This window comes from Anomaloglossus baeobatrachus, chromosome 5 (genome assembly GCF_048569485.1).
Source record: "Anomaloglossus baeobatrachus isolate aAnoBae1 chromosome 5, aAnoBae1.hap1, whole genome shotgun sequence".
Taxonomy (NCBI): Eukaryota; Metazoa; Chordata; class Amphibia; order Anura; family Aromobatidae; genus Anomaloglossus; species Anomaloglossus baeobatrachus.
This window is the reverse complement of record NC_134357.1, coordinates 599498022-599506269: the sequence shown is the minus strand read 5'-3', so window position 1 is coordinate 599506269 and position 8248 is coordinate 599498022. Positions and strand designations below refer to the sequence as shown.

Genomic DNA, 8248 nt, shown 5'->3' with positions numbered 1-8248 from the left:
AGCTCCTGGGGCCAGACCGGGGCGGACACCTGCCGGAGAGGCGCGGTACTGCAGAGGATACCAGAGACACTAGCACGCCCAGACTCCCCGTACCCCAGAGAGGACACTACACCCCCCGTACCCCAGAGAGGACACTACACCCCCCGTACCCCAGAGAGGACACTGCACCCCCTGTACCCCAGAGAGGACACTGCACCCCCTGTACCCCAGAGAGGACACTGCACCCCCTGTACCCCAGAGAGGACACTGCACCCCCTGTACCCCAGAGAGGACACTACACCCCCTGTACCCCAGAGAGGACACTACACCCCCTGTACCCCAGAGAGGACACTACACCCCCCGTACCCCAGAGAGGACACTACACCCCCCCCCCCAACCCTAGAGAGGACACTGAACCCCCTGTACCCCAGAGAGGACACTACACCCCCCCCCCAACCCTAGAGAGGACACTGCACCCCCCGTACCCCAGAGAGGACACTACACCCCCCCCCCCAACCCTAGAGAGGACACTACACCCCCTGTACCCCAGAGAGGACACTACACCCCCCCCCCCCAACCCTAGAGAGGACACTGAACCCCCTGTACCCCAGAGAGGACACTACACCCCCCCCCCCAACCCTAGAGAGGACACTGAACCCCCTGTACCCCAGAGAGGACACTACACCCCCCTGTACCCCAGAGAGGACACTACACCCCCCGTACCCCAGAGAGGACACTGCACCCCCTGTACCCCAGAGAGGACACTGCACCCCCTGTACCCCAGAGAGGACACTGCACCCCCTGTACCCCAGAGAGGACACTGCACCCCCTGTACCCCCAGAGAGGACACTACACCCCCCGTACCCCAGAGAGGACACTACACCCCCTGTACCCCAGAGAGGACACTGCACCCCCTGTACCCCAGAGAGGACACTACACCCCCTGTACCCCAGAGAGGACACTACACCCCCTGTACCCCAGAGAGGACACTACACCCCCTGTACCCCAGAGAGGACACTACACCCCCCCGTACCCCAGAGAGGACACTACACCCCCCCCCCAACCCTAGAGAGGACACTGAACCCCCTGTACCCCAGAGAGGACACTACACCCCCTGTACCCCAGAGAGGACACTACACCCCCTGTACCCCAGAGAGGACACTACACCCCCTGTACCCCAGAGAGGACACTACACCCCCCGTACCCCAGAGAGGACACTACACCCCCCCCCCCAACCCTAGAGAGGACACTACACCCCCTGTACCCCAGAGAGGACACTACACCCCCCCCCCAACCCTAGAGAGGACACTGAACCCCCTGTACCCCAGAGAGGACACTACACCCCCCCCCCCCAACCCTAGAGAGGACACTGAACCCCCTGTACCCCAGAGAGGACACTACACCCCCTGTACCCCAGAGAGGACACTACACCCCCCCCCCAACCCCAGAGAGGACACTACACCCCCTGTACCCCAGAGAGGACACTACACCCCCTGTACCCCAGAGAGGACACTACACCCCCTGTACCCCAGAGAGGACACTACACCCCCTGTACCCCAGAGAGGACACTACACCCCCTGTACCCCAGAGAGAACACTACACCCCCTGTACCCCAGAGAGGACACTACACCCCCTGTACCCCAGAGAGGACACTACACCCTCTGTACCCCAGAGAGGACACTACACCCCCCGTACCCCAGAGAGGACACTACACCCCCTGTACCCCAGAGAGGACACTGCACCCCCTGTAACCCAGAGAGGACACTGCACCCCCTGTAACCCAGAGAGGACACTACACCCCCTGTACCCCAGAGAGGACACTACACCCCCTGTAACCCAGAGAGGACACTACACCCCCTGTACCCCAGAGAGGACACTACACCCCCTGTAACCCAGAGAGGACACTGCACCCCCTGTAACCCAGAGAGGACACTACACCCCCTGTACCCCAGAGAGGACACTACACCCCCCGTACCCCAGAGAGGACACTGCACCCCCCGTACCCCAGAGAGGACACTGCACCCCCTGTACCCCAGAGAGGACACTACACCCCCTGTACCCCAGAGAGGACACTGCACCCCCTGTACCCCAGAGAGGACACTACACCCCCCCCCCCCAACCCTAGAGAGGACACTGCACCCCCTGTACCCCAGAGAGGACACTACACCCCCCGTACCCCAGAGAGGACACTGCACCCCCTGTACCCCAGAGAGGACACTACACCCCCTGTACCCCAGAGAGGACACTACACCCCCTGTACCCCAGAGAGGACACTACACCCCCCGTACCCCAGAGAGGACACTACACCCCCTGTACCCCAGAGAGGACACTACACCCCCTGTAACCCAGAGAGGACACTACACCCCCTGTACCCCAGAGAGGACACTACACCCCCTGTAACCCAGAGAGGACACTGCACCCCCTGTACCCCAGAGAGGACACTGCACCCCCTGTACCCCAGAGAGGACACTGCACCCCCTGTACCCCAGAGAGGACACTGCACCCCCTGTACCCCAGAGAGGACACTGCACCCCCTGTAACCCAGAGAGGACACTACACCCCCTGTACCCCAGAGAGGACACTACACCCCCTGTACCCCAGAGAGGACACTACACCCCCCCCCCCAACCCTAGAGAGGACACTACACCCCCCCCCCCAACCCTAGAGAGGACACTGCACCCCCTGTACCCCAGAGAGGACACTACACCCCCTGTACCCCAGAGAGGACACTACACCCCCTGTAACCCAGAGAGGACACTACACCCCCTGTACCCCAGAGAGGACACTACACCCCCTATAACCCAGAGAGGACACTGCACCCCCTGTACCCCAGAGAGGACACTGCACCCCCTGTACCCCAGAGAGGACACTGCACCCCCTGTACCCCAGAGAGGACACTGCACCCCCTGTACCCCAGAGAGGACACTGCACCCCCTGTAACCCAGAGAGGACACTACACCCCCTGTACCCCAGAGAGGACACTACACCCCCTGTACCCCAGAGAGGACACTACACCCCCCCCCCAACCCTAGAGAGGACACTACACCCCCCCCCCCAACCCTAGAGAGGACACTGCACCCCCTGTACCCCAGAGAGGACACTACACCCCCCGTACCCCACAGAGGACACTGCACCCCCTGTAACCCAGAGAGGGACACTGCACCCCCTGTAACCCAGAGAGGACACTGCACCCCCTGTAACCCAGAGAGGACACTGCACCCCCTGTAACCCAGAGAGGACACTACACCCCCTGTAACCCAGAGAGGACACTACACCCCCTGTACCCCAGAGAGGACACTACACCCCCTGTACCCCAGAGAGGACACTACACCCCCTGTACCCCAGAGAGGACACTACACCCCCCGTACCCCAGAGAGGACACTACACCCCCTGTACCCCAGAGAGGACACTGCACCCCCTGTAACCCAGAGAGGACACTGCACCCCCTGTAACCCAGAGAGGACACTACACCCCCTGTACCCCAGAGAGGACACTACACCCCCTGTAACCCAGAGAGGACACTACACCCCCTGTACCCCAGAGAGGACACTACACCCCCTGTAACCCAGAGAGGACACTGCACCCCCTGTAACCCAGAGAGGACACTACACCCCCTGTACCCCAGAGAGGACACTACACCCCCCGTACCCCAGAGAGGACACTGCACCCCCCCGTACCCCAGAGAGGACACTGCACCCCCTGTACCCCAGAGAGGACACTACACCCCCTGTACCCCAGAGAGGACACTGCACCCCCTGTACCCCAGAGAGGACACTACACCCCCCCCCCCCAACCCTAGAGAGGACACTGCACCCCCTGTACCCCAGAGAGGACACTACACCCCCCGTACCCCAGAGAGGACACTGCACCCCCTGTACCCCAGAGAGGACACTACACCCCCTGTACCCCAGAGAGGACACTACACCCCCTGTACCCCAGAGAGGACACTACACCCCCTGTACCCCAGAGAGGACACTACACCCCCTGTACCCCAGAGAGGACACTACACCCCCCGTACCCCAGAGAGGACACTACACCCCCCGTACCCCAGAGAGGACACTACACCCCCCGTACCCCAGAGAGGACACTACACCCCCCGTACCCCAGAGAGGACACTACACCCCCTGTACCCCAGAGAGGACACTACACCCCCCGTACCCCAGAGAGGACACTACACCCCCCCGTACCCCAGAGAGGACACTACACCCCCCGTACCCCAGAGAGGACACTACACCCCCTGTACCCCAGAGAGGACACTACACCCCCTGTACCCCAGAGAGGACACTACACCCCCTGTACCCCAGAGAGGACACTACACCCCCTGTACCCCAGAGAGGACACTGCACCCCCTGTACCCCAGAGAGGACACTGCACCCCCTGTACCCCAGAGAGGACACTGCACCCCCTGTACCCCAGAGAGGACACTGCACCCCCTGTACCCCAGAGAGGACACTACACCCCCTGTACCCCAGAGAGGACACTACACCCCCTGTACCCCAGAGAGGACACTACACCCCCTGTACCCCAGAGAGGACACCACCCCCTGTACCCCAGAGAGGACACTGCACCCCCTGTACCCCAGAGAGGACACTACACCCCCTCCACCAGCACAGTGAGTGCGAGCTCCTGGGGCCAGACCGGGGCGGACACCTGCCGGAGAGGCGCGGTACTGCAGAGGATACCAGAGAGACACTAGCACGCCCAGACTCCCCGTACCCCAGAGAGGACACTACACCCCCCCCCAACCCTAGAGAGGACACTGCACCCCCTGTACCCCAGAGAGGACACTACACCCCCTGTATCCCAGAGAGGACACTACACCCCCTGTACCCCAGAGAGGACACTACACCCCCTGTACCCCAGAGAGGACACTACACCCCCTGTACCCCAGAGAGGACACCACCCCCTGTACCCCAGAGAGGACACTGCACCCCCTGTACCCCAGAGAGGACACTGCACCCCCTCCACCAGCACAGTGAGTGCGAGCTCCTTGGGCCAGACCGGGGCGGACACCTGCCGGAGAGGCGCGGTACTGCAGAGGATACCAGAGAGACACTAGCACGCCCAGACTCCCCGTACCCCAGAGAGGACACTACACCCCCCCCAACCCTAGAGAGGACACTGCACCCCCTGTACCCCAGAGAGGACACTACACCCCCTGTACCCCAGAGAGGACACTACACCCCCTGTACCCCAGAGAGGACACTACACCCCCTGTACCCCAGAGAGGACACTACACCCCCCGAACCCCAGAGAGGACAATAGCCCCCCCGAACCCCAGAGAGGACACTACACCCCCTATACCCCAGAGAGGACACTACCCCCCCCCCAACCCTAGAGAGGAGAATACCCCCCCGTACCCCAGAGAGGACACTACACCTCCTGTACCCCAGAGAGGACACTACACCCCCTGTACCCCAGAGAGGACACTACCCCCCCCCCCAACCCTAGAGAGGAGAATACCCCCCCGTACCCCAGAGAGGACACTACACCCCCTGTACCCCAGAGAGGACACTGTACCCCAGAGAGGACACTGCACCCCCCCTCCCCCCCCCAGTACCCCAGAGAGGACACTGCACCCCCTGGACCCCAGAGAGGACACTACACCCCCTGGACCCCAGAGAGGACACTACACCCCCTGTACCCTAGAGAGGACACTACACCCCCTGTACCCCAGAGAAGACACTGTACCCCCCTGTACCCCAGAGAGGACACTGTACCCCCCCTGTACCCCAGAGAGGACACTGTACCCCCCCTGTACCCCAGAGAGGACACTGTACCCCCCCCTGTACCCCAGAGAGGACACTGTACCCCCCCTGTACCCCAGAGAGGACACTGTACCCCCCCTGTACCCCAGAGAGGACACTGTACCCCCCCTGTACCCCAGAGAGGACACTGTACCCCCCCTGTACCCCAGAGAGGACACTGTACCCCCCCTGTACCCCAGAGAGGACACTGTACCCCCCCTGTACCCCAGAGAGGACACTGTACCCCCCCTGTACCCCAGAGAGGACACTGTACCCCCCCTGTACCCCAGAGAGGACACTGCACCCCCTGTACCCCAGAGAGGACACTACACCCCCCCAAACCCCAGAGAGGACACTACACCCTCTGTACCCCAGAGAGGACACTACACCCTCTGTACCCCAGAGAGGACACTACACCCCCTGTACCCCAGAGAGGACACTACACCCCCTGTACCCCAGAGAGGACACTACACCCCCTGTACCCCAGAGAGGACACTACACCCTCCCCCAACCCTAGAGAGGACAATACCCCCACGAACCCCAGAAAGGACACTACACCAACCCCCCGTACCCCAGAGAGGACACTACACCCTCTGTACCCCAGAGAGGACACTACACCCCCCCCCAAACCCTAGAGAGGACAATACCCCCCCGTACCCCAGAGACGACCCTACACCCCTCCCCCCGTAACCCTTTTGAGGACACTACACCCCTCCCCCGTACCCCAGAGAGGACAATAGCCCCCCTGAACCCCAGAGAGGACACTACACCCCCCCCGAACCCCAGAGAGGACACTACACCCCCTGTACCCCAGAGAGGACACTACCCCCCCCAACCCTAGAGAGGACAATACCCCCCCGTACCCCAGAGAGGACAAGGACAATACCCCCCCCCCCCGTACCCCAGAGGACACTACACCCCCCGTACCCCAGAGAGCACACTACACCCCCCCGTACCCCAGAGAGGACACTACACCCCCCGTACCCCAGAGAGTACACTACACCCCCCGTACCCCAGAGAGGACACTACACCCCCCGTACCCCAGAGAGGACACTACACCCCCTGTACCCCAGAGAGGACACTGCACACCCCCCCCCCGTACATACACTCCATACACTCCTCCTCTGTGTGTTGTTGGAGGTGTCTATGGAGGAGCAGTGCTCTGTGTGTTCTTGGAGGTGTGTATGGTGGAGCAGTGCTCTGTGTGTTGTTGGAGGTGTGTATGGAGGAGCAGTGCTCTGTGTGTTCTTGCAGGTGTGTATGGTGGAGCAGTGCTCTGTGTGTTGTTGGAGGTGTGTATGGAGGAGCAGTGTTCTTGCAGGTGTCTATGGAGGAGCAGTGCTCTGTGTGTTGTTGGAGGTGTGTATGGAGGAGCAGTGTTCTTGCAGGTGTCTATGGAGGAGCAGTGCTCTGTGTGTTGTTGGAGGTGTGTATGGAGGAGCAGAGCTCTGTGTGTTGTTGGAGGTGTGTATGGTGGAGCAGTGCTCTGTGTGTTGTTGGAGGTGTGTATGGAGGAGCAGAGCTCTGTGTGTTGTTGGAGGTGTGTATGGAGGAGCAGTGCTCTGTGTGTTGTTGGAGGTGTGTATGGAGGAGCAGTGCTCTGTGTGTTGTTGGAGGTGTGTATGGAGGAGCAGAGCTCTGTGTGTTGTTGGAGGTGTGTATGGAGGAGCAGTGCTCTGTGTGTTGTTGGAGGTGTGTATGGAGGAGCAGTGCTCTGTGTGTTGTTGCAGGTGTGTATGGAGGAGCAGTGCTCTGTGTGTTGTTGGAGGTGTGTATGGAGGAGCAGTGCTCTGTGTGTTGTTGGAGGTGTGTATGGAGGAGCAGTGCTCTGTGTGTTGTTGGAGGTGTGTATGGAGGAGCAGTGCTCTGTGTGTTGTTGGAGGTTTGTATGGAGGAGCAGTGCTGTGTGTGTTGTTGCAGGTGTGTATGGAGGAGCAGTGCTCTGTGTGTTGTTGCAGGTGTGTATGGAGGAGCAGTGCTCTGTGTGTTCTTGGAGGTGTGTATGGAGGAGCAGTGCTGTGTGTGTTGTTGGAGGTGTGTATGGAGGAGCAGTGCTCTGTGTGTTGTTGGAGGTGTGTATGGAGGAACAGTGCTCTGTGTGTGTTGTTGGAGGTGTGTATGGAGGAGCAGTGCTCTGTGTGTTGTTGGAGGTGTGTATGGTGGAGCAGTGCTCTGTGTGTTGTTGGAGGTGTGTATGGAGGAGCAGTGCTCTGTGTGTTGTTGGAGGTGTGTATGGAGGAGCAGTGCTGTGTGTTGTTGGAGGTGTGTATGGAGGAGCAGTGCTCTGTGTGTTGTTGGAGGTGTGTATGGAGGAGCAGTGCTCTGTGTGTTGTTCGAGGTGTCTATGGAGGAGCAGTGCTCTGTGTGTTGTTGGAGGTGTGTATGGAGGAGCAGTGCTCTGCGTGTTGTTGGAGGTGTGTATGGAGGAGCAGTGCTCTGTGTGTTGTTGGAGGTGTGTATGGAGGAGCAGTGCTCTGCGTGTTGTTGGAGGTGTGTATGGAGGAGCAGTGCTCTGTGTGCTC

The 8248-nt window shown here is 60.9% G+C and overlaps 1 protein-coding gene across 2 annotated transcripts in view; it reads left to right on the top strand.

Moving 5' to 3' along the window:
• Positions 1-8248, top strand: part of ARSG (arylsulfatase G) — a 75962-nt gene that overhangs the window by 236 nt on the left and 67478 nt on the right. The window contains exon 1 of one of the 2 annotated variants that reach the window (XM_075351541.1): positions 4945-4954. The exons of the other annotated variant lie outside the window; for it this stretch is intronic. The gene's annotated coding sequence lies outside the window, so the exon portion shown is untranslated. Of the gene's footprint in view, positions 1-4944; positions 4955-8248 lie in introns of those variants that run through there. 2 annotated transcript variants of the gene reach the window in all.